Genomic DNA, 22,013 nt, shown 5'->3' on the forward strand with positions numbered 1-22,013 from the left:
GGGATTTCTTTTTTTTGTTTCCAATCTGAGTTCCTCTATACCTTTCTGCAGCTGTTTCTTTATTTCAGAAGCCATTGATTCATTGCTTTCAGCTGTGTGATTCCCAATTTGTTCTGTGTTAGTGTCCTCTGCACTTGTTATGGATGGGCTTGGGTTCTGAGATTGCAGTTTGTTCCTTCTCGTCATTTTGTGTAGCACTGTCTTCTGACCTTTGTTGTAGATCTTTGTTGCAAGTATAACCTTAGCACCTACTGAAGTTCAGGTGCAGATCTACAAAGTTTGGGTTTATCCAGCTGTGCCTGGCTTGGGTCTGGCTACTGTGCTCAGCTCCTTCCTGCTGCTGCCTCTGGGGGTGAACCTGTTGTGCCCCTCTGGCAAAATGTTCTGCTCCTGGACTAGCTGGGTGGTTCTGTCCCCTACCCTCTCTGCAGGGATTGCAACTGCAGGGTTTCACCGCAGGCCTGTACACCAGGCCTGAGCTAAGTCTGGAGGGGACAAGGTGGAGTAGTGGGGAGAGGAAGCTCTCCCACATGCTCACTGGGCCTGGGCTAGGACTGGGTCTGGGGGTTCCCGGAACGCGGCAGAAATTCCTACTTGGTGGGCGGGATGTGGGGTGGTACTACGAAGTGATGGGGAGCTTCCCAAGGGGGTGGAAGAGGGTCTCACCTAAGTTGTGCCTGTGCTAGGACCAGTAGGTTCCACCGGCGCAGGGTAGCTATAAGCTCTCCCACACACTCACGGGGCCTGGGCTAGGACTGGGTCTGGAAGTTCCTGGAATGCAGCAGAAATTCCTACTCAGCAGGTGGGGTAGGGGAGGTGCTGCGGAGTGGTGGGGGGGCGTCCCAAGGGAGTGGAAGAGGGTCTCACCCACGCTGCACCTGAGCTGGGACCACTACAGCGCAGGGTAGCCGAAAGCTCTCCCACACTGAGATTTATCTTCTTAAAACTAAAGTCACACATTTTGGTGATTTTTACAAATGAAAGAAAGACATTTTGAAAAGTGAATAAACATCTCCTCCACATTGAGAGACAGAAGGCTATCAGATACTTTCAGAGAACATTTTTTGGTAGCTTAAAAAACCCAGAAACAACACAATGTTATCACATTACCACAACCACCACAGGAAGTAGATACTATTAATATCATCATCCTTATAAGGAAACCTAGCTCAAAGACCCACCAAGGTCACAGAACTTTGTGTCTTTTGATCTAACCTTCAGCAAAAGTGTTAAGGTGAAGGCTGCATCTATGTGTTTTCCAGAGGACAGCCTGAGGCTTCATTCACCAGATCAAGTATAAGGAGCACATCAAAGCAAACAGAAGCTAGATTGTCCTACTACTACTAGATATCAAGAAGGTGTAATAGTGAAGCCTTCATTCAAACACGAACAGCTTAAAGCCAGAGAGCTCATATAGAAAATTGCAGCGCTAGGAAGAGTAGAGAGCCTGAAGTGGCTGAGTGCTACAGCTAGAGCGACCTGCCCTTATCTTTCCCCAAACAGGATAACAAAAGCACTCTTCCCAAGAGTGCTGCTGGCAGCCGGACAGCATCTGACAGTGTGTAAGGGTCCTCCCCACCCAGCCAGCCCCAGGCTTTGACAGACCTCATCTTGTCACTGCAACCAATATCCATAAATGTAGTGGTGCTTTATTTTCTCCCTGTCAACAGATCCCAAAACATTTCTAAAGGAAACTGCAAGAGTGTGTAATTCAGCCTTTGCAGATGAAAACTGAGCACAGCTGCAGGTTTCTTATGACATAATATCCGCGCATCAAAATGCTTAGTAATGCTTCCCCTTCGCCTGGCTTCTTAGAATGTGCAAAAAACGTGCCTGTTAAGCATTGCATGATCATCTCTGCTCTGAGCACCCTTCCCCCCCCCAACCCTTGCTGGTGCTCTCCACATAATGGCTTATTTTAAGGGTCCCCTTGAGACTGGAGATGGCACTGGCATCTTAATTCTAACAGCGGCAGAGCCTTCTCTGCTTTAAACATTTCTCTGCGATGAGAAAGAGACCCTGAAAAATGAACTGTGCATCCCCTTGACTGCTCAGGTGCCCAAGAGAAGTCCTGATTGAGAGAATGACTGTCTAACTCAAGTCAAGATGTAATTACCTGGCTGTGGGCTGATGTTTAAAATCCCTGAAGTAGGGGGCTGGTGAGATGGCCCAGTGGTCTAAAGCACCTACTTAGAACAAGCTAAGCTAAGCAAAAGCACAGCGACCGCAGTTCAATCCCCAGCACCACATGCCAGCCAGCCCTGCCTCCTGGTGGGCTGAGCTGGCCACACACACACACACACACACACACACATAAATAAATAAATTTAAAATCCTTGAAGTAGGCTGCAAGACTCTGCTCTACCTCCTAGGCTTCTCTGGATAATTGGGCGATATCTTTCCGATCCAAGAGGGAAACAGAGCCAGGCATGGTGGTGAATCCTGTAATCTCAGCATTTGGGTGGCTGCGGCAGGAGGATCACCTCAAAGCAAGTTTGAGACGGGTTTGGGATGCATAGTGAGCTCAAGGTCATCTTAGGGTACATGGTGAGATCTTGTCACAGAGAGACACACAGACAGACACAGAGACAGAGACATAGACACAGAGAGACAGCAGCAGAGACAGAAAGGAAAAACAAGAAAGGTTGAAAATTTTAGTTATGAGATGAAGAATTATATAAATTTTTTAAAACATATTAATCATTTTGAATGCATTATTTTTGGGTGAAGGTATCCAAATGTATTAACTTTCAGATAACCTTGGAAGCTTGTGTTTCTTTTATATCCGATCTTGGGGGACAACAAGAGACTTAGAAGGGACTCAGTTGGATTAGAGAATGACAGTCTGTAGCCTCAGGGTTCAATCAGAAAAGAAAAAAATATCTGGGTGTGGTGGCACATGCCTATAACCCCAGAATTCAGGAGGCTGAGGCAGGAGAATCGCCACAAGTTCCAAGCCATTCTGGGCTACACAGCAAGACCCTGTCTCAAAAGTCCCTAGCTCCCAAGAGCCCCCATTTCTTGTCTCTTTCTCCTGATGTCTGCAGTCCACCTGTGCTGTCCAGCATGGCCCACATCCAGAGAGGTCGTCGGCTGCCTCAGGTTCAGCTTTTGTCTCAGCCTCAGTCTCTGTCCCCACCTTGAGGAGCAGCAGGCTGTGCTGGGTGTGACTTCGTACTTTTTTGATCTATGCTGTTATTCTTCAACCAAACCTGCAGTGCTGAGTGCGCATTCATCTTGGAGCCTGGGGTCTGGGTGGGGTTCCTGCTAACAGCAGGCTCTGTAGCTGCCCCACCCATCACGGCAGAGACCTGGAGAAGTCCTCATTTCTGTGGCATGGTGCAGCTTGTAGGGTACATATGCTCAGCTTCAGGAAGAGCCAGGAGCCCGGACATCTTTGGACCCGCCTGTGTCCGGTTCTCAGCTCCAGGGATGAGCCAAATGCATAATTTTAAAAATGTATATTTTTATTTTGATCGAAAGTCCTCAAGGAAAATTTCCTTTACTTCTATTTGTAACCCAAGGCAAATCTAAATAAACTCTCCAGCTTACATTGCTTTTTGTTGCTTCTAAAAATCAAAAAATTTTTGGGTCACACATCTAAGCAAACTTACTAGTCTCCCACTTACTTTGCTGTAGATGTCTTCTCAGACTGAAGACACAAAAGGCATTAAAACTGTTCTACGAAGTTGTTTTTCAACTGTAAGGGTCGAGTCACCGCAAAGGAAGACCCCAAGAGTCGGTCTCTCATGCAAAGAACAAAGGGAATTTTATTAGCTGTGTGCACGCAGGGCGGTCTGAACACGCAGGAACAGAGAGCGCCCCGAACTGATCGTGGGCCATGTTTTTAAGCCTGAAGACAAAGGGAGGAGGGGTTTTGCAAGTGGGGTTACAGAAGCAGATCGCATTGGTTAATTTTAGGGTAACTTCTAAAATAATTGGTGGGTTTTAGAATATGTCCTAAAAAAAGGAGACTAAGAACGGTCAATTAAAGGTTAACTATGAGCTAGCTTAGTGGTTTCAGTTTGTTCTTTGGGGAAGGGGGAGTAATTAAACATTGTGACCCTGTTTCACAAGAATGTCATCCAACCCAGGGGAGGTGATGTTTGCTCAAGCTGGGCCTGTGATTTTATGGCCCAACCTAAGGTTTTAGGAATTTGGGTTACTCATCAAACCGGAGGGTGGTCTTTCTTGTTTAACTGATAATTTTCCAAATTATTCGGACCCTACACAACATCTTCTCTTCTCAGAGAAAGGTGCACTAACAATTGATTGAAGAATTAGTTACTTCTGGAAAAAGGAACTCACAAGTTATGCTACTTTCTTTTTTTTTTTTTAAATATTTATTTATTTTTATTTATTACATTTATTTATTGTGTGTGTGGCCAGCTCAGCCCACCAGGGGGCGGGTCTGGCTGGCATGTGGTGCTGGGGATCAAACCGCGGTCCCTGTGCTTTGCCAAGCTTGTTTCAAGTAGGTGCTTTAGACCACTGAGCCATCTCTCCAGCCCTATGCTACTTTCTAACCAGGAACTTTTTCTTTAGATTCACAGAACCCAGGATATCTGTGACTACAGATACCAACAGCCTATGTGCCAGAGAAGCAAACCACCCCAAATTTGTGCCCACCTATCTGACATTCCACCCCCCAAAATCCCTTTTCAGGTCTTGTACCTGCAACCCCCAAGGAAGATGGCTTTGTTGGCAAGAGCCCCCATGGCCTTTGGTTAGCTGGTGTTGCATATCTTTCCCTCGCCCTGACACCTCCAGACCTGGTCTTCTCAAGTGGTAAATAAAGAAAGTGGGTCTGCTAACAGATTCTGGAGCTGGACTTCATCTTGGAGCCTGGGGTCTGGGTGGGGTTCTAATCTGTGCCATCCTAGTTAAGACCTACTCTATGAGAGAAATCTAAGTGTAAACCTAAGGTAATTTAGCAATGAGCTGAAGCCAGCAGTGAAGTCCCACTCCATACTCTGAAATTTGCAGTGCTAGGAATAGAACCCAGGATCTTATGCATGCAAGACAAGAGCTCTACCACTGAGCCACATCCCCACCCCTAAATTTCTAACTCTTGAAATGCAAGGCAAAAGCATTTGTGAGAGAAGGAAAAGGGAGGAGGGGGGAAGGCACAGAATCAGAAAACTTACCTTCTCCCTGGAAGCCTTTTCTGTCTTCATGCCACAGGAAACAGCTGAATCATCAAAACTATAATTAGAGATATTGAAACCCAGAGCTTTGAGTGCTATGTGTAGGACAGTACAAATCCTGGTAAAATTTGCAAAAGTGAAGGCACAGGATTTCAAAATTTTGAGATAGAAAATGTCATATTGGCTAGGTGTGGTGGCACATACCTTTATCCCAGTACTTGAGAGGCTGAGGCAGGAGAATTGTTGCAAGTTCAAGACCATTCTGGGGGCTAGTAAGATGGCTTAGTGGTCTAAAGCACCTACTTAGAACAAGCTCAGCAAAGCACAGGGACCTCAGTTCAATCCCCCAGCACCACATGCCAGCCAGCCCCACCCCCTGGTGGGCTGAGCTGGCCACATGCACACACACACACACACACACACACACACACACACACACAAATAAATAAAATTAAAAAAAAAAAAACCATTCTGGGCTACATAGTGAGCTCAAGGCCAGCCTCAATTGCATAGTGAAATCCTGTCTGAAAAACAAAAAGCAATAACAACAAAGAAAATATCATATTAGTTAAGTTCATATGGTTCTACTTGGCATAATTTAAAAATAAATGGCATAAAGAGAAATTCTCCCCTTTTATTAAAAAAATGTATAGTACTGGGAGTTGAACTCAGGGCCTTCACACAGGGCCTACATCCCCAGATCGTTTTTTACTTTTTCTTTTGAGATAGGAGTTCAATAAGTCCCTAACTTGCCCACTGGGATTCAACTTGCCACCCTCCGCCTCAGCCTCCCAGAGTGCTGAGTCACAGGTGTGCACCACGACACTTGGCTAATAAATTCCTGTAGAAAACAAATTATTGCTACGCGTTTATTTTCTGGAAGTTAGCAGAACCATAACATCACTAACCCAGGCCGTGCTAGTTAACACCTACTCTATGAGAGAAATCTAAGCGTAAACCTAAGGTAATTTAGCATCGTCACCCAGCCGGCCTCACTACTATGCAGCATTTGCCCCAGAGGACTACAGCCTCCTGCTGCAGCGCTTTGCGGAGCCCTCCGGGTCTGAGGAGAGCACTTCCGGGCAGTGTCTGGCGCCAGGCTTGGGTCAGATTCGTAGGACTGGAGATGCGCAGGACCTCCTGTGAGCAGTTGTTGAGTTCTTTATTAGAGCTGTCTTCCTCCTCTGGCTCCAGGATAATCAGTAATACCATTTAGCTTTCCCCTGGCAGAGAGACCAGGGTGGCAGCAAGGCTCTTATTCCCCTTTTCCTGCTCTAACGCAGCACTCAATCCGTGCACCTGCTGAAAAGCAATTGGGATCCAGGGTTGTGCTAACACCAACCTTAAGAAAGTGAGACTTAGGCGTAAGAAGCGCTCGCGGCTTCTCGACGTACAGGAGCAGAGGGCTCGTCATTAGGCTTTTGTTGTATAGTTCTTTGCCATTTACACAGTTGTATTTATCAGCATCATATTAACAGGAACGCAGCCTTATTTGGGTGGCGAAAGCAAAGTTTTGGAGTCAAAGAGGGCTGCATTTTAACGCTGATGCCACCACATAAGGCCTCTGGGATCTCAGGTGCTGAACACTTTGCCCTCTCAGTTCCGGGTGAGGAAAGCCAGCCAGCAGGGTGCGGAGGGGGATCCGTGTGCAGCCCGAGAGCACGCGGGGGGAATCGCTGACCTAGAGACTATGAGAGGCCTCTCAACGTTCCAGCTCTCAAGCAGGATGGAAACTTTCCACGTGTGTTTTTTTTTGTTGGTTTTTTTTTTTTTTTTTTTCGGAACCGGGGATTAAACTCAGATCCTTGCCTTTGCCAGTCAAGCGCTTATCCTACTGAGGCATCTCTCCGGCCCCTTTCCATGTGTTTTGATGTGTGTTGCTTTTATTGCCCATCTTCTCCCAAGATTTAATAATTATTTCTTTGACAAAATTTCCTTTCTCGAATTATTCATGCTTTTTTGGGCTATGAGTAGAATTTTTAATTGTTATCAATTTTAGAAAGGCAATTGATGCCGGGGAGCTAGCTCTGCCACATAAGCACCTGCCTGGCAAGCACAAGGTCCCGAGTTTGAGCTCCAATACCAAAAAAAAAAAAAAAAAAAAAAAAAAAAAAAAAAAAAAAAGCAACTAGTAATTGATTTGTGTAGATTTTTCTGATAACTGACAACTTTAAGATTTTCATTCCCTTCATTGGGAAAGAAGGTGATGGTTGCAAATTTTCCTAAATGTTACAATAATAGTGCAGCAGGGACTTTAATCAAGAAGGAAGTACAGTCCAAAACCAACTTAATCCCTCCTTCCCGCTGCCCCGCTAGAACACATTCTGTGGATGAAGTTTCGGGATGAAATCTGTCCAGTTCCGCTAACGTCTCTCCTCAGTCTCAGGTGAACTGTATCAAAGAACCTCGACAAGTGGTCTGGCTGAGCCCCCGAACGATGAGAAGGCACACTGGCCCACGCGCTGACCCACGGGTCCCTTCTTTAGTTGCACTGCAGGGCTTTTTGAGGCTTCCAGAGGGCCAGGGCAGCTGGGGTGGTGACAGGCACCAGGGCTTCAGGCCGGGACTGATTACCAACTGATATATGAAGAGTGAATGGTTTTGGTGACTGGTCCGCCATACCTTTCTGCACGCTTTACTCTTAGGTCATAAATCCTCTGGGGCCAGGTCACTAATGAAGATTCAGTCTTGGGGCTGGGGAGATGGCTCAGCAGGATAAGCGCTTCCCTGGCAAGTGCAAGGGCCTGAGTTCAATCCCCAGTTCCGCCAAAAAAAAAAAAAAAATTCAGTCTTACAGATGAAACAGAGTGCTGCTAATCTTTTATTTAAGATAGAAACTTTTCTTCTGCTCTAACTTGAAAAGGGAGCGAGGATCAGCTTCCAGGTCATCTCCTCGCATGCACATCTGCCCCCTCTCTCCCTGCTACGGCATCTGCACTGTGGGCGGAAGGATGGACCTCGTGGGAAACAGCAAAGGCCACTGATTAGAACGTAGAGGATTTGGATGTGATCTGGCCCTGGTGCCTCTGACTGTGGTAGCATACAGAATGGTATCTGTGAAAAGTGGGTAGCTCTGGCCTTCCTAAAACTAGGTACTAAGTCAGGTGAGAAGGGGTTGGCTGTGAGGACCTGGATGACTCGCAGAATCAAGGGCGACATCGCCACCCACTGGAAGCAGCGTGTACTGCAGCCCACGGTGCCGACCACTTGCTCGGCTCCGCCCGCAGTGTAGGATTAGAGCGTCGGTCAATCGGGTAGCTCTCGTGGGGTTCCTTCCTTAGCTGGGGATTCTCCCTAAAACCTACTGGTCTCTTTCCAGTCCAGCTCTTGGGCTTTTTATTCCTGCAGGAGTGTAGTTGCTCACTTTCCGACCGTTTCTCTCACAGAATGCTAAATCTGGGTAGGAAACACAGCAAGAGCTGCTCTCTCGCGTCTCCGGAAGCTCCCGTCCCCCGGAGCGGGGACGCGTGGCTCGGGCTCAGATGAGTCTCCCTCGCTGGCGCTGGGAGACAGGAGTTGGGCGCTGCCCGGGGGACGGATTTCTAGACTGAAAGATGAGATAACCCAGTGACCTTGCTGTGTGACCTCAGACAGAGTGCGGGGCTTCCTGAGGCCTCCCTGTCCTCGCCTGTCAACAGGAGATAAAGAGATGACTTTTTTCAATGCCTTGATGACTGTATCGTTTGTCCAGCAGAATTCTGCAGAGTCTGGAGTTTGCTCACGGAAGCCTGGGGTCATTTCATATATTTTTTTATATACTGGGGGTTGGAGCTGAAAGTTCCACTCGCTCCCTCGTGCTGGCAAAAGGTCCCCGAGGTGCGTAACTGCTGCTAAGTATTGCCGAGAAGTTGAGTTGAGCTGGATGAGATTTGTGTTGAACTCCTACAGAACTGCAGTTTTGTGTGGTTTTTAAAGCCACTCAATTGTAGTAATTTGTAACAGTAGCAAGAGAGAAGTAGCGCAATTGCTGCCCTTATCGATCCTCCTATTGATCTGCCTTTGGCCAGTGTTCTCCTTCCCAAGTCAGCCTCCAGTCTTGAGCTTTCTTCTGATGTAACGAGATGTTCCGGGGCCGTCTATTGGTGAATTCTTAACGTCTGCAACAATTTCTTTGCTGAAATTTGTTCTCTGGAATATATCCCGTGAGCTTTAAAAGTTGAAACACCTGGTCTATTATTTTGTCTTCTTTGTAGCATTTGACATTACTCTTTCTTTCCCAAATTAATCTGCACTCCCCTAAATTACCACCATGGTGTCCTATTTTGTTGTCTTTCTTCAGTTTTACTTCTTAACCCCCTAACGTTGTCTTTGGGCCTGATTTTTTCTTCTCCACACAAATCCCACCCTCAGTGGTCCCACCGGTGTGAGGGTCCCGCCGTGACAGTGGGTTCCACACCTATGCTTTCTTTAGTGTCTTCTACATGCCAACGCAGGCTCTTATTTCCAGCTGCCAGTTTGTAGCTGCCACCTGCACAAGTGGCCTATACTTCAGTTCAAGGCAAAAATCTTAATTTTTCATTGTCCCTCAAATCTTTATTTCTTTTGGTGGTTTTCTCTAACACTCAGGTATAGAATCTCAATGTTATTTAAACACATTCCTGGGGCCTGGTGAGATGGCTCAGTGGTCTAAAGCACCTACTTAGAACAAGCTTGGCAAGGCATCAGGGACCGCGGTTCAATCCCCCAGCACCACATGCCAGCCAGCCCCACCCCCTGGTGGGCTGAGCTGGCCACACACACACACACACACACACACACACACACAAATAATAAAATAAATTAAAAAAAAAACACATTCCTTTCCCTGAAAATTCCTTTAAAAAGAAATACAGGCCGGCCATCAGACTAAAGCGCCTGTTAGGCAGAGCTCAGCGGCCGGGGGTTCAATCCCCTGCATGCCGTGCCAGTCCCACCTGAGGGGGCACACTAAGATGGCGACTGAGACTGGGCGTGGTGGCGCATGCCTGTAATCTCAGCACTTGGGAGGCTGAAAACAGGAGAATCACTACGAGTCTGATCTACATTAGTGAGACCCTGTAGACCCTGTCCTAAGTACAGGAAAAAAAAAAAGAGAGAGAAAAGAAATAATTGACACCAAATATTTACTTCTACTACTTTCATTTCTGGTTGTTTTTTTTTTTTTTTTTTTTTTTCTTTTTTTCTTTCTTTTTTTCTTGTCCCATCTGTTGACGCAGGCTTGTCAGAGGTTGCTTTGAGAACCGAGAACCAGAGCGTGGGAGTTGGAAGAGCTGGTGCCCTCCAGCTAAACCTTGGATCCCCTTATGGGACTGCAATATTTGAAGTATTGTCTAAAGCTCCTTCCAGGAGGAAGCTACGGTGGTCCGTATTGATGCCTCTGCAACCTTTCTTTCTGTACCCTCATGCCTAACCTATATTTTGATTCCTTTAAAAATGAGTATCTTTGGGGCCGGGGAGATGGCTCAGTGGAATAAGCGCTTCCCCGGCAAGTACAAGGACCTGAGTTCAATCCCCGGTTCTGGGGGAAAAAAAATAAATTAATGTCATGATTGACTAACTTTACAGGTACATAAAATCACAAAATCAAACGAGATGGGCACCTCCAATAATTCATGGCATAATCGATTGGAAATGAGTATAGACGCAGGTTACATGTGGCCTGTGTGGCACTGTGGATTCTAGCGCCCTCTGGTGTTCACCAGCAGACCAAGCACTGCTGGCTCATCAGGATTTGCCAAAGGGTATTTTAAAATGCTTCTCATTTTATGGGAAGTGTTAGAATTTGGCTACCAGTTTTTAAAAGCTACCGTCACCTTCAAAAATCACATGTACACAGACATCTCTATGCAAAACTGAGAAGAAAATAAAGTTTTCTGGATCCCTTATTTTTGTCTTTCACCCAACTCCAACACATTCACCATTCATTCCCTCTGGAGCTCCCAGGTTATATTTGGTCCTATTAATGTGCTTGGACATTGCTCAAATTTAAATCGAAATAGCTTTGTAGGCTTCCAGAGAGTGCTGCTGTATATTAGGCATTAAAAGATGCTGTGGATATTGGTGCTGGAAAGAACAAGAGGACCTGGTTAGTTGCAGCCTCTGCTGGGGCAGGGCATCGTGAAGGAGTGGGGCAGGCAGGGATGGTGGTGAGGGGAAGCAGCCTGGAGCTGAAGGTGCCTCTGTTCTGAAGGACCCTGGAAGATGACTCAGAGCCCATGGACATGGACAGCTGTGGGCTTTAAACCTCTGTATTGATCAGCAAAATCCCTGACACACAAATTAAAGGAGTTTTCTCTTGGTTCTGATCCATGGTAGTTCTAAGGGGGGAACTTCATGGCAGAAGGACTTGGTGGGGTAAAACTTCAGCACAGCTTGGAAACAGAGACAGGGAAAGAGCCTGAGAGGACAAGGGGCAGGTAGAGACCCCAAGCTCACATGCTCTTGACACACCAGGCACACCCACAAGTGTGCTGTGCTACCTCTTAGAGGTCTCTCAAGCCAATGAAGTTGACACTCAGGATTAACCATCACACTCCACTCCTGTACTCACCAGTTGTGCAAACTCGACAAGCTATTTAACCTTCCTGAACTCTAATTTTCTAATCAGTAAAAGTGCTAAGATCTACTTCATGGGGGTATTAGAAGGACTAAATGCAATAATGCACATAAAATATCAAACACATACAAAATGCTGAGAATTCAAGTGAAACATTTTAGAAAGACCTAAGGCGAATATAGAAGGCCAGCTGAGGATAATGTGAAAGTGTTTACTTGTGCAAAGGTGCTGTCCTGAAGGGCTCTTGAGAGAACAGAACACACAGTTCCAGTGAATGATCACTGAAAACGAAATGTCAGAGCACTGGGCCCCACTGGGGGGAACAATCACCTCCAAAGCAAGTTGGCTTTTTTGTCAAAGGCAGGGAATTTACTCAGAAGAGATGGACAGATTCATAAACGTTTCCTGAATCTCAAAATGGCAGTGACAGCCACTGATCAAACAATAGGACATGTATTCCCTGGCTCAATGTTAAGACCCAAACAAATATCCAATATTTACTGAAAAGGATTTAATAAATTATACATAGTCATGAAATTCTTCTTTGGGTAGCATGAAGACTTCATTTTAACTTGGTGTCAGTCCGCTATCACGCATGCTACTTACATGTCAGGCAGGCCTGCCAACTTCTTCCTGGGGACAGTACCATCCTGAGAGACCCAACTAAGTACAGAGGGCCTTGGGCTATTTTTGGAGGAAGAGACAGCAACCAATTAGGACAAAAATGGGGACCTGGCTGCCTGTGAAGTGGCTAGTTCAAAAAAGCTCCAGTGATTGAGGAGGGTTAACAAGGTCAATTGAATTTCCTCCCTCAGGTAGGAGAGTGGGGAAAGGTCAGCTAGCCAATATCAGCGGCAGAAAAAAATAAAAGAGAGGCAAAGACCAAAAGGGGAGTCAGGTTAATGATAGCACATTAGAGACCCAGGGACTGACTCCTGCTGCAGGGCAAACCTATCAATCTGGTCCTTACGGCTGCCTTAGACTTCAAATGGAGCTAGTCTTAGAGGCCTGTGTGATATCAGCTTGTTTCTTTACAGTACATTTTCTTTTCAATAAGCCCCCACTTCTTGAAGGCTATAAGATCTCTGGTCAACATAATCAAATAATATTTACTAGCAGCATGGGATATAAAAATTAAAGGAAGTCTCTGCGTCATCACAGAGCTTAAATTCTAGTTGGGAAGATCGTGTATATTAATTCACGGGATGCATATTGGTTTACTACTGCCAAGTAGTACAGGGAATATTTGAGAGAGTAAGGTAAACAGAATGTATAGTGTGTCATCCTAGGGCCCAGGGCCAGGGAGATGGCTCAGTAGGATAAGTGCTTGCCTGGCAAGTGCAAGGGCCTGAGTTCAATCCCGGGTTCCACAAAAAAAAAACAAAAAAAAAAAAAAAAACAAAAACAAAACAAAACAAAAAAAAATCCTAGGACCCAGAGATTCCTATGGGAAATGGATGGTGTGGGGTGGATGCCCAGCGTACAAGGGGGCTGGTGGTTAGGGATGTTTCTAACATCCATAGTTAATGCTTTCTTCTGTTGGGAAAGAATATGGCTGTGTTCCCACCCAGGTAGAAGAAGCTCTTTTAATTTAACCCGTGGCCTCTTCCATACTCCTATTGCTTTTGGTGCCAATATAGGATGCACCAAAGTGGAACTGTGTGGATTAAATCTTGTCTCCTTCTTTTGGGGAGCTAACAGCCAGGAAACAGCCTCTGCAGCCCTGCACAGCACTGCCTGCTTTCTGCCACCTATGTCGGTCCATGTCTGGGGTTCAGTCGGTCAACCTACCTGACTGCCTGAGCTTTCAAAATTCATCTCTGTCAGTGAGTTAGGTGACATTTCATTTCCCAGCTACCTTGTTCTTTGTTTTATTTTTCATTTTGCTCAAAACCTGTGTGGGGAAGAGAGATCTTACTTGAACTCCCCATGGAAACACCACCCTGGTATTCCATGTTGTGTTCATTTTCCATCACTGTGACAAAATAACTGAGAAAAACAAAGAATGAAAGGGTCTTTTCTGGCTCTGGCTCACAGTGTTCGAGGTCTCAGCCCTCGGTTGGTTAAATCCACTGCTATGGACCCAAGGTCAAACAGCAGGAAGGACATGTTACAGCCAGGGAGCAGCGAGGAAAGAGCTGAGGAGAAAGGGGCCAAGGGCAGATCTGATCCCAAGTTCACACCCCCTCGACCCTCTCCACCACAGGCCTCCTCTTGTCTCCATTATCTCCCAATAATGTCCTCAACTTATTTTATTTATTTTTTTAAAATTTTGTGTGTGTGTGTGTGTGTGTGTGTGTGTGGCCAGCTCAGCCCACCAGGGGGCGGGGCTGGCTGGCATGTGGTGCTGGGGGATTGAACCGCGGTCCCTGTGCTTTGCTAAGCTTGTTCTAAGTAGGCGCCTTAGACCACTGAGCCATCTCACCAGCCCCCTCAACTTATTTTATTTATTTATTTATTTTGAGATAGGGTCTTGCTGTGCAGTTCAGGCTGGCCTCGAACTCACTCTGGAGCCTAGGCTTCCCTGAACTCATGGTGATCCTCCTGCCTCAGCCTCTGGAGGGCTAGAATTATAGGTGTGTGCCATTATTTCTTGCTTGATTTTTTATTTTAGCAGTGAATTCACCTACTCAATGAAGTGAGAGCCCCTGTGATCCAAACTCCTTCCATAAGCCCCGTGTCTGAACACATGATACTTCAGTGGTACTTTTCAGATCTAAACCATGACACAGGGAGATATTGAGACTATATGTCCTCCAGCCACTGCTGCAGAGACCACTGGTGGGAAAAAAAAAAAAAAGAGACCACTGGTGGAACTGGACTAAAGTTAAAATACAGACTGGGAGGATCTATGTAATTTAAGGTTAAAAAATAAGCTGGGCCAATTATATTTTGCATTGAAGCTAAAAAATAATTTCCCAGGGCAGAAGGAAGTGTGAATTGTGGCTGAATCCCCACATAATAGTTATACCCAAAGCTCTTGCCAGTCTCCATGAGGGCTAGCTGTTGTCTTGGATTTTCGTAACATGTACGGTGTGGGTATGTTGGGAGATTATCTATCATCTATCTGTCATCTATCTATCTATCTATCTATCTATCTATCTATCTATCTATCTATCTATCTCTATACCTACACATATTCTTTGAATTCCTGCATCTTGCATCTATCTGGAGCAAAGGATAGACCTGTTTACTGTCCAGTAGAATTAAGATAATGTCTCCTCATGAAGCAAAAGGCAGTCAATCTTTAGCCTACTACAGAAGATCTGGGGTTCTCTACACTCTGGGCTCCTTATTTAGTGCCACCTACTGAATGCACAGGCACCATCTGGCCCGTTTTGCTGTGGCAATTGGGAGTTGAGGAAATGACACAAAGATGCTGATGCTCTGGCTTCTATTATTGTAGATATAAAGGAAGCATCCTTCGTTTCTGGCTGGAGTTTCCTATCTTTTGTCAGCAACCAGACTCACCTGTTAGCTTGCAAGCAGAGTACAACGCCAGAGTCTTCACGATTCATAGTACTTCTTTAAAAACAAAAAAAGTTTTTGAACTTTCTTTTATCTGAGATATTTTCTTTTTTAAAAAATTATTTCTTTTTAATTTTATTTTACTTTATTTTCTTGGCGGAACCAGGGATTGAACTCAGGCCCTTCCGCTTGCCAGGCAAGCGCTTGTTCTACTGAGCTACCTCCCCAGCTGCTAAAATATTTTCATAGTCTGTTTTTCTTCCTAGGATCCCTGATTTGAACACATTTTGAAACAATCATTCAGAGACTGGGTGTGGTGGTGCATACCTGTAATCCCAGCTCTTGGGAGGCTGTAAACAGTGGATCAGTACGAGTCTGATCTAGTAGTGAGACCCTGAACACCCTGTCGACCCTTCCCTAAAAAATAAAAATAAAAATAAAAAATCATTCAGGTCTTAACCCAGGCATGGTGGTGCACCCCTGTAATCCCAGCACTCAGGAGGCTGAGGCAGGAGGATCATTGTGAGTTTGAGACCAGCCTGGGCTACAAAATAAGCTCGAGACCCTGTCTCAAAAATAAAATGAAATAAAATAAGATATCATTCAAGGAAACAGACCAATTCTATTTCTAGGAAAGATGTAGAACTTAAGTAGGGATGGGAATTAACAGCACATATGAAGGCCAGCCAAATAGCTCAGCGGATTAAAGCACCTGCAAGCAGGTGCAGGGGCTCAGGACTGGATCCCTGGGTCTGCCATGCCGGCCCTGCCCCCAGAGCAAGCCAAGAATGTGATTGAGACTGGGCGTGGTGGTGCACGCCTGTAATCCCAGCTCTTGGGAGGCTGTAAACAGGCAGATCTCTATGAGTCCGATCTAGTAGTGAGACCCTGAATACCCTGTAGACCCTTCCCTAATATGCAAAAAGAAAAAGAAAAAAAAAAAAGCCTCAGCACATATGACCTGCCTGGAACTGAGTCCAGGGAGTTTCCCTAGTGAAGGACCAGTTTGGTGCAGTTGTGGGCCATGATTACACTTTTTCACCCACATCCTTCTCTCCTCCCCTTTGCACAACCCAGCAGATCCCTTACCCCATTGGCAGATGACTAATACCCACACCAAGAATCAGTTTTCCTTCTTAGCAATAACAATTCCATATCCCTCAGCTCCTTTTTTTTTGTCCATCTTATAGCAAAGGCAAGGTCAAAATTCAAGGCTCATGGTAGATTAATGCTGTCAATTCCCCAAACACTGTTGGATCCCCAAAGACCGTGCTTTAAGAGTGGATTTGAGCCACTTAGTAATTACCACCATGCTGGTATACACACAGCTGTAGTCAAGTGAGACTAGGCATATAAAACATCTGGTACCCATGCAACGATATGCAAATTACCATAGCTAACTTTATTTAAATTTGTTTCCATTATTGCTTTTTTTTCTGTATTTTTAGGGAAAGGTCTACAAGGGTGTTCAGGGTCTCACTACTAGATTTGACTCGTAGTGACTATCCTGTTTACAGCCTCCCAAGTGCTGGGATTACAGGCGTGTAATACCACACCCAGTCTCAATTGCCCTCTCAGCCTGCCCTGGGGGTGGGGCCAGCACGCAGGTCCAGGGATTAAACCCCTGGCCCCTAAGTCTGCTTGCAGGCCCTTTAATCCTCTGAGCTATTGGACCAACCCTCTCATTACTGTTTTTAATAAGGATCTTTGACTTTGCTTGGAGAAACAGTCACAAATGGATTAATTTATAATCTAAATAACTTGGTCACTATTACACCGCTGGGATGTTATACACGGCCTCCATAACCTGAAGGAGGGCAGGTTATGGAGATTTATTTGGGCTCTTGCTTTCCGTCTATGGTCAGCTGGCCCCAAGGCAGGAAGGACGGGACGGAAGGGTCTAGTGGAGGGAAACTGCTCATATCATGCTTTCCACAGGCACAGAGAGAACACAGGGGTTGGAGAGGGAGACTCACCCTTCTAGGCCATTCCTTCATGACCTACTTCTGAGCAGACTTAGCACCTGAACTCGCCAGAGTACAGCACCCCATGATCCAATCAGCTTCCCAAAGCCCGACCTCTGTGAACATGAGGTTTTGGACAGATGTTCCTAACTGAAACCATAACACCATAACAAAGAACTCAACTTACCAGAGGTCTTCCAAAGTTTGGGGGAGAACAGAATTCAATGTGTCTATGAGTATCCACATGAATTTTATGTTGTGATTGATTGGGAACTAGTAGAGCATTTACCCCAGAAGTTTCAGGAGAGAGATATTAAAGGACTGTCACATAAAGTCAGAATCAAGAAATCTGGCAACCCTCCATTGCAGAAAAACAGAGAAAGCCCACATGTTATTTATTCTGTTCTGAGTATACAGTGAGGCTGTTTTGGAGATACAGAAACAACAAAACTAAGATGTGGTTCATACTACTCTCAGAAATGGAACCACATCTGAAGATGTCCAGCATAAGGAGTGAGGGATGGGCAGGGGTTTCAGGAGGTCTGATGACCACCTCTCTCTTGTGTAGCTCTAAAGATGAGGCGTCTTGCTGCATACTCCTGCAATATCAGATCTGATGAACAAGGGGCATGAGGATTCACCCTAATGTTTTTACAAGCTGGCCTTCCCATTGGATAGCACTCAGTAGCAGCACTCATTGTAGTTTTGATCACACCTCATAAAGACTTCAAAAGATTTCCAGAACTGCTTGATGAAGTGGTAACACAAAGGGACAAGAGTATCTGAAGTGAGGGGGAATAATGTGAGGGGCATTAATGCCAATGTTTCTTCTACTATAATGAATTTTTAAATTTTCTGAAACAGTTGCTGTAGTTTTTCATCATATCTCATTATAAGACTACAGTAGTTAGCCTGGAGTGGTGGCTCACACCTGTAATCCTAGCACTCGAGAGGCTGAGGCAGGGGTGTTTTGTGAATTTGAGACCACCCTGGGCTGCAAAGTGAGCTCAAGGCCAACCTGAACTGCCTAGGGAGACCCTATGTAAAATCAATCAGTCAATCAATCAATCAATCAATCAATCAAACAAAGAGACACAGTAGGTTTTTCAACCATGGTGCTTCTTGATGTTTTGGAGCAGAAAGCTGTGTGGCTGTCCTATACACTATGGGACTTTCAGTAGCATCTCTAGATACTAGCCAGCAGCACCCCTCTCAACAATGGTGACAGCCAAATACCATCTAGACATGATCAAATACCTTTATGTGGTAAATTCACCCCTCACTTAGAACCACTGGGCTATGGTAATAGTACAGATGGAAGATGGGACAGGATTAAGAACTGATTTAAAATAGCTAATAAATAAAACTGAAAATGCCCATGAGAAGGCAGTTCCTGAAGCTATACAAATGCAGCTGAAGATGTCGTGGGAACCTCAGGAAGTTAGAGATGCCAGTAATGCAGATGTCTACTTAGGAAAGCCTCAGGCAGAGTGGAGCCAGCTCAGGAGAGAGGCTGTGACCAGCAAGGCCATCAAGATGGGGCTTCCCTAGCCCTTGGGAGCCCCAGGTGCTTGGAATGCAGCTATAGGATTTAATATTTGCCCTGTTGGTCTTGCTTTGGTCCAATCTCTTTTTATTCCCCAATTCCTTCCTTTAGGAATGGGAATGTTGACTCTGTTCCACTGTATGTTGGAAGTATTTAACTTTCTTCTGATTGTTACAAGAGCCCACAGCTGAGTTTGCCTTGAGCTTTAGAGGAGACTTTAACAATGTTGGAACTGTTAAGACTTTGGGAACTTGTAAGAGATGAACTAAGTGCACTTTGCATGATGGGATGGAAATAAGCCTTCTGGGGACTAGATGAAGAATGTTGGGATGTAGATCTCAAATTTTTTCCCCCAAGTCTCGTGTTTGGAGGTGGGGCCTGTTCAGAAAGGATAGGTTGCTCAGGGCAGTACTTGAAAGGGCATATTCTCAGCTCCATTCTCTTTGCTTCCTGACTGCCACGTGGTGAAGGACTTTCCTCCACCATGCTGTTCTGCTGTATGATTTCTGCCTCAGAGCCAGCATTTCCGCCAGCCTCCATTTCTGCCTCAATGGAGTGAGCCCACTGAAACTGACAGCCCATAATAAACCTCTCTTCCTTTAAGTTGTGGTTGTCAGGTATTTTGCCCTAGCAATGGGAAAGTGACTAGTACAATTTTGTTTTGGTGAAAGAGAATCTGATTCTTTACCAGACCTTGAGCTATACAGACCTCCTTCATCACCTTCTCTTGAGAGAGATCTGGTTAAGAGAAGGTGACATGAGCAGATTCTGTTGTTTCCCACTTACCATTGGTTTTTAAAAATGTCTTTAAGTCTGGATGTGGTGGCATTCCCCTGTAATCCCAGCACTTGGGAGGCTGAGGCAGGAGGATAGTTGTAAGTTCCAGACCACCCTGGGCTACAAATGAGCTCAAGGCCAGCTTGAATTACACAGGGAGACCCTGTCTCAAAAAGAAAAAAACATGTCTTTAAAAGAGAAACTTGGATAGGGGAAAGGAGAAAATGGAAATCTCTCTCTCTATCTATCTATCTATCTATCTATCTATCTATATATACATACGTATATATAAAGGGCTGGGGAGATAGTTCAGTAGGATAAGTGCTTGCCTGGCAAGTACAAGTACCTAAATTCAATCCCTGGTTCTGCCAAAAAAAAAACCCCAAAAATAAAAAAAGAACCATATATATGTATATATGTATATGTATATGTATATGTATATATATATATATTATACTATGTATGATAGTTAAGATAGCTATACTACAAATTTCTATTCATTGAAAGAAAGGTCTGTGCTTATATCATTTGATCAATTTTTCAGGCCTCTATATCTTATAATTTGAGCAAATACTTTGAAGATAATAAGCAATGTACTAAGCATTATTACACTCCTCTCTTGGTTTGAAATTCTGTTCAGTTTTTAGTGCTTTTTCTCTTTAAAATAAAAAAAATAAAAATATTCTTCATCTAGTCTAATTCATGAGACTCGTAAATTAAAATCCCCGCTAACCTGTGCCTCAGCTATTTGCTCAGCCAGCAAGGATCCTGTTGCTCACACATGCTCAATTTAAGAATTGTTTGAAGTGTTGATGTTTCAGAGCCAACAGCCTTTAGCCATATTGCCACCTACCATTGCCTGAAGCAAGTTAGCAGTGCCCTGTAGCAGGACAGGCCTTCACAGGCCAGGGTCCTCCAGGTGGTGTGCTGCTAAGACCTTGAACCTCCTGTTAAGTCCTAGCAGCTGCTCAACCAACTTCCTAAACATTTCTCAGTTTATCTTTATTTCATAATATTTTATCTGTGGTATTGGGGATGGAGTAAAAGGCCTTTGCAGGGAGTTACAACTCCACCCTTCTATTTTTGGTTCTGAGACAGCATATTTATACTGTCAAAATGTGCCACATCCTATGCAGCTCTCCATGTTCCCAGGGTGAGTAAGGACTGTGAAGGGATGGAAAAGAAAGGACAAGAGTCGGAATACAGAAAATTGAGGCTCACAGAGCCCTCTCTCGTGATGGGCAGCAAGGAAACAAGAGGAGGAGGACAAGGAGAGCATTTATTTATACATTTGGGAGGCTGAATAGCATGAGAAATCTCTCAACCTAATAGCTTATTCATGTGGCTTGTCTCTCTCGTGCTGTTCTTGAGGCTGGCCTTGCTGTCTCTAGCTTTAGCTGCTCCCCACATAAATGTGATTTTCCATGCAGTTTTTTTACTAAAAAAAAACAGGCACATACCTTCCCACCCCCCCTTCTCTCTTTGGTACCAAGAATCAAAGTTGGTACCCTGCGCTTGCCAGGCGGGTGCTTCTGCTGCTGAGCTATATCCTCCCCCAACCCCTTCCACTTTCTCTGGGAGAGGGAAGCCAAGAGTAGGGGTTTAGGAATGGGTGTTAGATTGGCTATGCTGGGAGCATCTGATATTTGGAGCTACTGTTGTGATGCAACTGGTGAATTAACAACATTGTGCCGGTTATTTGATGATAAAATTATAGTCAGGAAGTAGAGAATTCATATTTTACATAGAAGGCAAGGCCATGTGGCACAAGAAACTGGTAGGGGAAAGATAAGAAGCCCAAGAAGCACAGTGGATATCTACAATAACCTTAAGAAAAGGATGGGCGCAGTGGCCGGCCCCAACCCCAGGGCGTGCTGAGAAGGCGATTGAGACTGAGCGTGGTGGTGAGCACTTGTAATCCTAGCACTTGGGAGGATGAAAACAGGAGAATCACTATGTGTTCGATCTATGTAGTGAGACCCTGTAGATCCTGTACTAAATACAAAAAAGAAAAGGATGGGTATATAAAGGGCAGTTGCTCAGGTTTCTGCTGCTTTAGTTGACAGAAACGAGTCTATCATGGTGTCAGCTGGCAGAAATGTGGTTTTTTTTTTTCCCAACTCAGATGAGGTAAGGAAGTGGAGAAAGCAAGCGGCTGGGTTGCTTCCAGCCTGGAGTCTGCAGAGCAGATGCTATTGAAAGAAAGTACAAGTGATGAAGGTGCAGAATGCAGACAATGAAGTGATTGAAAAGCAGAGGTCCTGGCCACACCTGGGGTTCTGATGAGTTCAAGGATGCAAGACAAAAGAATGAGAACATAGAACAACATGACACTGTGGTTAAAGATTGGTACAAGGGGATTTCATTGTTCAGAGGTGGCACAGTTTTAATGATACGCCTACATTGTTATGATGGACAAGCACTGAAGAGTTAAAATCAAGTAAAGGGCCAGGGACACAGCTCAGCGGCATAAGCACCTGCAAGCACCTGCCTGGCAAGCACAAGGTCCCGAGTTTTATCCTCCCTGGTACCACAAAACACACACACACACACACAAAACACAAAAAAAAAAAAAA

This window comes from Octodon degus, unplaced genomic scaffold, assembly GCF_000260255.1.
Source record: "Octodon degus isolate 3935 unplaced genomic scaffold, OctDeg1.0 scaffold00015, whole genome shotgun sequence".
NCBI classification, from domain to species: domain Eukaryota; kingdom Metazoa; phylum Chordata; class Mammalia; order Rodentia; family Octodontidae; genus Octodon; species Octodon degus.